At 33.0% G+C, this 7,901-nt stretch overlaps 1 pseudogene; it reads left to right on the top strand.

Annotated features, from left to right (window-relative positions):
• Positions 1 to 674: 674 nt before the first annotated feature.
• LOC149553045 (putative magnesium transporter NIPA1 pseudogene) lies at positions 675 to 7,591 on the top strand (annotated as a pseudogene).
• Positions 7,592 to 7,901: the final 310 nt, after the last annotated feature.

A 7,901-nucleotide genomic window follows, 5' to 3' on the forward strand; every position in this document is an offset into this window, starting at 1 on the left:
GGGGACAACAAGGTTCTGCCCTCTTGAGCTAGTAGAGAGACATGTAAGAACTTTGTACGACGTTATGATTTGTAATGCCAAAGTGGGAAATTTTGTATTGATTATCTAAGGTATGATTTTTTGAGTCTAGTGAGAATACTCCAGAGTCAAGAGAGGAGTAGACTATAGCACATATGTGATATCCCCACTAGAATAGGATTTATATAATTAAATAATTAATTAATATATAAGAACAAATAATAAATAATTATATAATTACAATAGTACAATCATATTATGTGACACAATATATTACATAATAATAATAATGTACCATTATAATAGTGCAATGATATTATAATTTTCTATTATGTTATCTACATAATGATTAAATTAATGTAAATATATAATTTGACAAGTATATAATTACTAATATTAATAATATTAATAGAATATTATTATGATTAAATTAAATGAAAGAACACACCCTTTCTCTTTCTCTTAATAATGTATATAAGAATATTACACACCAAAAATAAGGGAATCAAAAAAAAAAAATTGGCAAAATAAGAATATCTAACAAGGGGACAATATAGTTGGTATTAGAGGACTAATTCTACCATGTGGAATATCATTATCAAAGTTTTAAGAATTTGGATGAAATGTAAATAATAAGTAGATGGACCAAGAGATTAATGGTGAAGCTGAAAGTGAGCATCAGAAGGTATTACCATAAAGAAATAAATACAAGTAAATTCAACCCTCAAGCAATCCACAAAATATACTACAACAAACACAATACATTTTGCACCAACAAGTTATTTCAATGTATACATATTTGGAAGTATGCACACCCTTAAATTACTCAATGAAATGAGTCAAGAAGATTATTTTAGATAAAGGAATACAAGAAATAATTAATGAGCGAATGGAAAAGATGAGAAAGAATATGATTCAAGTAGAGGTGGACTAATAACAACAACCAAGTTGGGATTCTACTCAGATCTAAAGTTGGTCTAATATAGTTATACAATATCAAACTATTTATCCTAATTTGTGTGCATTGATTATGCATCAATTCCCTTGCTCACAAAGTTGAGAGGCACCAATAATAGTGGAGAGGCATAGCAAAATCAAATCCTATATTACTATAAGTGATCAAAGGGATAGTATGAATACGCTGACATAGATGCATGTCAAGAACCTATATTGTGTATAGAATATAGGAAATGCCCTTCAAATGATATTTCCCTAAGTGAGTGAAAGTATTTATGAAAATAAATGAATTTAGGGTCATTACATATAGCTAAAAATGAGAAACCAATTCTTAGCAAAAATGAGATACCAGTCTTTAGTATATCATACTGTTAAAATTTATATGGGTTGCACCAAGATACAATGGTAGAAATAATTATTGGTTGGACTATTTAGTATATCAACCTTTGGAAAAGAAACATCATTTTCCTAAAACAATATTCAAAAATAAGTTCCAAGAGTGTCTACTAAAGTGAATCTTATTATTTGAATACATTATTAAGGAAGAAATTCCCAATGAATCTTTCATTAGTCAAACTAGTAATTGACTAGGGCCAATCTGAGAAAAATATCAAATTTTTGCAACACCGAACATGGATATCTACCCAAGGGAAACTTATAAAAATAAATATATAAAACTACAAAATAAATATTAAGAAAGTGAATACTAGAAGTTACAAATCATTCTTTTATTACATATGAAGAATTTAATCAATTGGTTACTCTTTTGGCATTTAAATGGAACATAATGAGATATAACTCATAAGGATTGAGAAAGGAGTTCATTAACATTTTTTGAAGGATCTAAACATAAACAATCATGATGGATCTATGAGAATATATATGTGGAATTAAATTTATTATTGTTGCCCAGTTTTCAATCCTATTCCATTTTTCTCTAAAGTTATAGTCAAGTCAATGTTTAGTTTGAGTCTATGTCTAGAATGTCTCTAGGATGACCTATCTTCTCATAATTACCTTTCAAGCTAACCTAATGCAAGAAATCATGTGAGCAATGCATTGGTCAAAAGGCTAGGTGATTAGGTTTTAGAGGGTTTGTTTATGTGTTCCCCTGATGACAAGAAGGTCTAGATACTTTACTAATCCATCATTCCCTATTCTTAATCATAGTGGAGGTGAAGATTCCTATTGTGTTATAGCTTCCATGGAAAATATCATAGGTTATCAAGCTTAGAGTGAAAAGAAACCAATTTTTATTAGTAACTACATAGATGAGTGGAAAAATCAATCAACAAATGGAACACATGCCATTGGTCAATTGAAAAGTCAATTTCTCTTAGAGATGGATCCTTGATCTTCAGATGAAGATCAGATCAAAGGTCATCACAACATTGCACTGTTGAATGAGAAGTTAAATCTTAAGTTGCAAAGTTTTGCACAAAAGGACAATCAATTTCACACAGTTAATGCAACATCACAAGTGATAAAATAGTTGAACATTTTCAATTTGTGAGGATGTGAAGAATGAACATGATAGTTAATATTTAAGGCTATCACATGGTCATAGGTAGTTTAAGTTGATCATGAGTTAGGGTTGCAAAGAAATGAAAGCTGAAGTTCACATCATCGCAAGTAGATAAGGGTAACTTGAGGTTAATACTATGATAGAGAAAAAGCATTCATTTGCACTATCACAAGGTGTTAAGGTTAATTCTTAAAGAAAGTTGTGATGTTGGAAATATTCAAGATATGACAAGTTACTGAGAGGGGAGGGGTGAATTAGTAACCTCAAAACTTTTAAATAATTCAACACTTTAAGCATATATATTATTCACCATTTATTCATCTAATCTACTGCATATATGAGAGATCAAACATTTATAACACATGTACACAGTGATTTGCTAACCCTGAAACCTTCCAAATAGAAAAATAAAACTAGGGTGAGGATGATACCCAAAAAACTTCATTACTATAGTATGAAGTTACCCTATTAAGGCTTACATTGACCACTTCTGGTGATCTGCCCTATTAGGAGCACAAAGGACTACTAGGTCCACCTTGTTAGAGGATTTACAAACATACAATGAAGTATGCACTCGGTTAGGATATTTATACAAAGACTATTAAGTCTACCCTGTTAAAGGATTTACAAAACTAATTCACATATATACCATTCCAATAATTACAATTGCAAGGTCAGCCAAAACACAAGTGAACAAAATATTACTGAGTCGGCCAAATAGTAGAAAACTCTAGTTCTTCAAGCTGACTTGGTAACCTTCTAGTACTTGGCATCCACTGCATTACTTGGCATTGTCATGCACTTAGTAGAAGTAGAAGCTCGGTCCATACTAATCACACAACATAGCTTGGAACTTGGTAACCATTGGAGACTTGGTAGATGTAGTAACACTTAGTAAAAATTGAATCCTTCATTTACCTTGCTTTCACTCAGTAAGCACTACACTTTCTTTACTCGGTAAACACTGGACTTCCATCACTCAATAAACACTATGAAGCTCAATGAACACTGTATGCTTGGTAGATACTGTTGGGCTGTAAACCCACTCAATAGCTTCATGAATTCTTAGTATGAACTACTTGACTACACACTCACTCGGTAGCTTCAAGAATGCTTGGTATGAACTACTTAAGTGATGAACCTATAAGGTAACCACTGAATGCTTGGTATACATTGTATACTGAGTGATGAACTCAGTAATCATTCAAAATTGAGTAAGTGTTGTCACTAATGACAAATACAATATAATGCCAACATGTGATAGTGTGAGAGATAGCAGTAGTTAACTCAAGTTGAAGATCACATCATTGCATGTGGTTAAAGATAACTCAAGGTCAAGGTTGTGAAATAGAGAAAGCTCCTTGTCATAGCCTCACAAGGTTAAAGGATGAGTCAAATTGTTGAGTTGCAAGCTTACAAACAAGGTAATAGCTAAACTCAAAATGGTCTTTACAACATCATAAGGCATTGATGTGAACTTTCAAGGATGACAAATGCCACATTGTAGGTGAATGAAATGCTAACTCCCAGAACTTGGTGAAGATACGAGGTAGTCAATTCAAGGGTGATCACATGATCGTAGCTTGATTTTGGTTTGAATGTTTCTAAGTTACCAGGGTGCATCATGCATAAAATGGCAATCAAAGCTAATGATCACAGCCTCACAAGTGTTTAGGTTGACTTTCAAATTTGTGTTGCAAAGTTACAAAAGGTAGTCTAGGTAGTTAAGTATGTACTGATCACAACATCGCATGAAGTAATACAATTAATATTTTAAGTAGTGAAGTTGGAATAGTAACCTAGATCATCAACACATCCTGATCGTCCAACAAAATTAAATCAATGCCTATCGCTTTCCCACTTTTCAAAGATTCCTAAAGAATAACCAAAAAGGAAAAGTGAGCACTAGACACGTGTACACAAAGGGACCCATAAAGGAAGTCATTGTTACTTTGTTGGGGTTAGTAGGATGCAGACATGTTAAGTTGTGAAGAGGCGACAAGGAATTCAGTAATTGAATGAGTTAAGTGATGAAAAGAAGCGGCATTTGGTTTTTCAATAAAGCAATAAAGAGATAAACACAATAGTTAGGACTTAAGATTTCACATCGTGTTAGGCATTTAAGTGATGAGTCAATTTTTATCTGGCAGTTTTGAATCTAAGACATCATTAATTGTTTGATTCATCATTATTTCATGGTTAGAAGAAATGTTAAGTCTTGAATTGTAGTGAAGATGTAACATGGAAAGAGGAGATAGCGGTCAGCTGTCAAATTTTTAAAAATCAACAACTGTCACTTTCCCGCTTTATAAAGTTGCATGAGAAATGATCGAAGTGAGAAAGTGAGAATTTGACACCTAAAAATGGTGGGACCAATCTTAGTTGTGGGATACAAAAGGGAATGCTTCACAAAAAGTCATCTAGATGGCATGCTTGGGTTGGTTAGAGTTCTTAATTGTTATAAAAGACCTTTAGTTTATGGAAGTTGTTGATCAAAATTAGATCAACACCTATCTCTTTCCCACTATTCAAAGATGCATGAAGAATAATCAATGTGGGAAAATGAGCACTCGACACATCTACACAAAGGGACCCATGGAAGAAATCATAAAAAAATAAGATCATGATCATTAATTCAAGATCAATGACCAGAATTCAAACTTACTATAACCATTGAAATATGAAAAACATGGATTAGGTGACAATAGAAAAATTTGAAAGAAATGAAGATTTTCACAATATTTTTTGAGTCACCTAAAGATAAATAGTCACCAAGTATGTTGAGAAATATGCCACACACTATAGATTAGAAATTTTCATGTTTTCTTTATGTTGTGTGGTTGTTGCACTACCTAAATTGAGGAATGACATAAAACTATAAATGTAATTTATGATGATAATGTAAGGATCAACAATTTCATGCAAATTCTCCCCCTATATTTATAGATATTGAGTAATAATTGAGAGGTTGTGTTGGGACTAAAACCTACATGGTTAATTTTTAATCACATATTGAAAATTTTGAGAAAATCAAGCTTTTTAAATGCTTTTGATGCATTCATACCTGGCTATACTTTTGAGGCCTGTAAGGTGTTTAATGTTTCTAACATCTTCCATTCAACATATCCACTCATTCCATGATGATAAACTGACATTATGAGCCATTTTGTGAAGCCCTATTTTGTGTAGTTTACAATTTTGCATTTTCACATGTGTCAAATAGCGACAGGAGGCCATGTTTGTCATTAAATATCTCACACTCATAAATGTTTCATGACTTGCCACTTTGGGAGTGTTTAGTTTCCATACCAAAGAGCCTATGTTTTAGATTTTGAATCATTTTGAATCCCTCAAGGTTGGTCATTTGTTGTTGTCATGCTAATGTAATTTATTTTGAATTTTGGGAGGCCTTATTTGATGAGTTTTAACTTTTGACCAGTTGACCCAAATGAGAAAATTCCTATTGCATTCTAGAGGTTAGATACTTACCATGTTTCAATTTTGACCTTACGACAAATCCATTTGATCAATTTTTAAATGCGATTCCAAATGCAACTTGTAACTTTTTACTAGTGTCAAGAAGCACAGATTGATCAGTACTCTTGTTCATGATGTCATAACTTGAAATCCATGATAGGTGAGATTGAATGGATTGTACCAATGTGTTGTACTCCAAAAATACTTTAAGTATGCCAATTTTCAAGTTTTGATGAATTTGTTTGCACACTTTCCTAGGTCAATTCCATTTGCAAAAATGCTTTTTCTACCATTGTTTCCAGTCTAAACAATCCAAGTAACCCACTTTGACTACTCGTGAAATGCACCTAGTTATTTTTCATGAGCCCAAATCAAAGATTCATACTCTCCTTGTGATAGTGAATCAACACCCTAGCTTTTGTTCTCCCAAGTGTCAGTTTGCCTTATTTTTAGAGCCAAATCCAAATGCAATTTATAGTTTTCTGACATGTTTTCTTACAGGCAGTTATGAGAGGTCAACTTTGATAGAAAATATCTTTTGACTGAGAATTTGACATGAGACAAGATTCAATAGGGTGCAAGAGTGCAAAATAAGCAATCAGTGTGCCATTTTTCAGAGCCCAATTAGGTGTTTTGGTTAGTTTTTAAAGTCAGTCAAAGGACCTCCTAGTACCAAATTGATAGTTTGCAAAAGGATGTAAAATGAGTTTCAAGTTCACTTTCAGTGGTCAAATTTTTTTCAAAATTAGTTCCAAAGGGTGAATGAATCAATCTTGCAGTTTAGTTATTTGGAAACAAAAAAATTTTTAGCCAGACCCACTTTGGGGCCCGACTAACTCCTGTCAGATTGTTTAAGTGTTTGGGCATTGAAAGTTGCATTCAAAGTTACAATATTTGCATTGGTCAAAATTTGGCTACGTTGTTATTTTTGTAATAAACAGAAAAAATTGGTTTAGAGAGTAGGAGGAATTTGAGTCAATGTTTATTGTTTACATAGATAGATGGGCTTAGTCATAATTTTGGAGGGAAAATGTGGTGATAATTATGGTAGTGATATTCCATTTTTCCCCACGATGTGGAAATACAAATGTGTTGGTCCTCACACGCATTTTCTCTTTAATGGGCTCTTTACTGGTCATGAGTGTGAAAGCACTAGCCATTGCTTTGAAGCTCACTTTTGAGGGAAATAGTTAGTTGATGTATCCAGATACACAGTTTATCATGATGGTGGTGATTACTTGTGTTATCATGCAAATGAACTACTTGAATAAGGATCTTGACACTTTCAACACTGTAATGGTTTCTCTAATTTACTATTTCATGTTCACAACACTAACCATCCTTGCAAGCATCATAGTGTTCGAAGACTGAGATGGTCAGAGTGGAAGTAAGATTGCATCAGAGAACTTTGGTTTTATTATTTTCCTCTCTAGAATAGTTCTATTGCACATGACAAAAGATTATGACAAGAGCCCCTCAATAAACATGTATACACCTTTGTATCCCTCTCTTTTAGCACATTTTAGCTGTGAAAATGGAGATTTTAATTAGTGCACTGAAGACCAAGGCTTTTTTTTAGAAGATCATCCTTTCCAGAAACATGAGCCATTTTAGTTTATATTGAAGTTGGTATATGTTAAAATATCTTGGGAGTAGTCTACACTAGAATGGAAGATCACCCACAAACATAAAAATAAACCCACATGCATGGAGAAGGCAAAACACACTAAAATAGGAAGTGGCCATGAAGAGGCAGGGCAGTGTCTAAAAATATAGGAGGCCACGGTACACAAAGAAAGTGACCAAAGAAACATCAGGCAAGAAAAGCCAAAGCCGCAGCAAGGGAAGCATTGACCCTATGCAAATAGTTAATCCTCCAAGGAAGCATACAAATTTAGTCAAAAGAAAAGAGCCAGTCAAAATG

This window comes from Cupressus sempervirens, chromosome 6, assembly GCF_028749045.1.
Source record: "Cupressus sempervirens isolate cs-2001-9-10 chromosome 6, ASM2874904v1, whole genome shotgun sequence".
NCBI classification, from domain to species: Eukaryota; Viridiplantae; Streptophyta; class Pinopsida; order Cupressales; family Cupressaceae; genus Cupressus; species Cupressus sempervirens.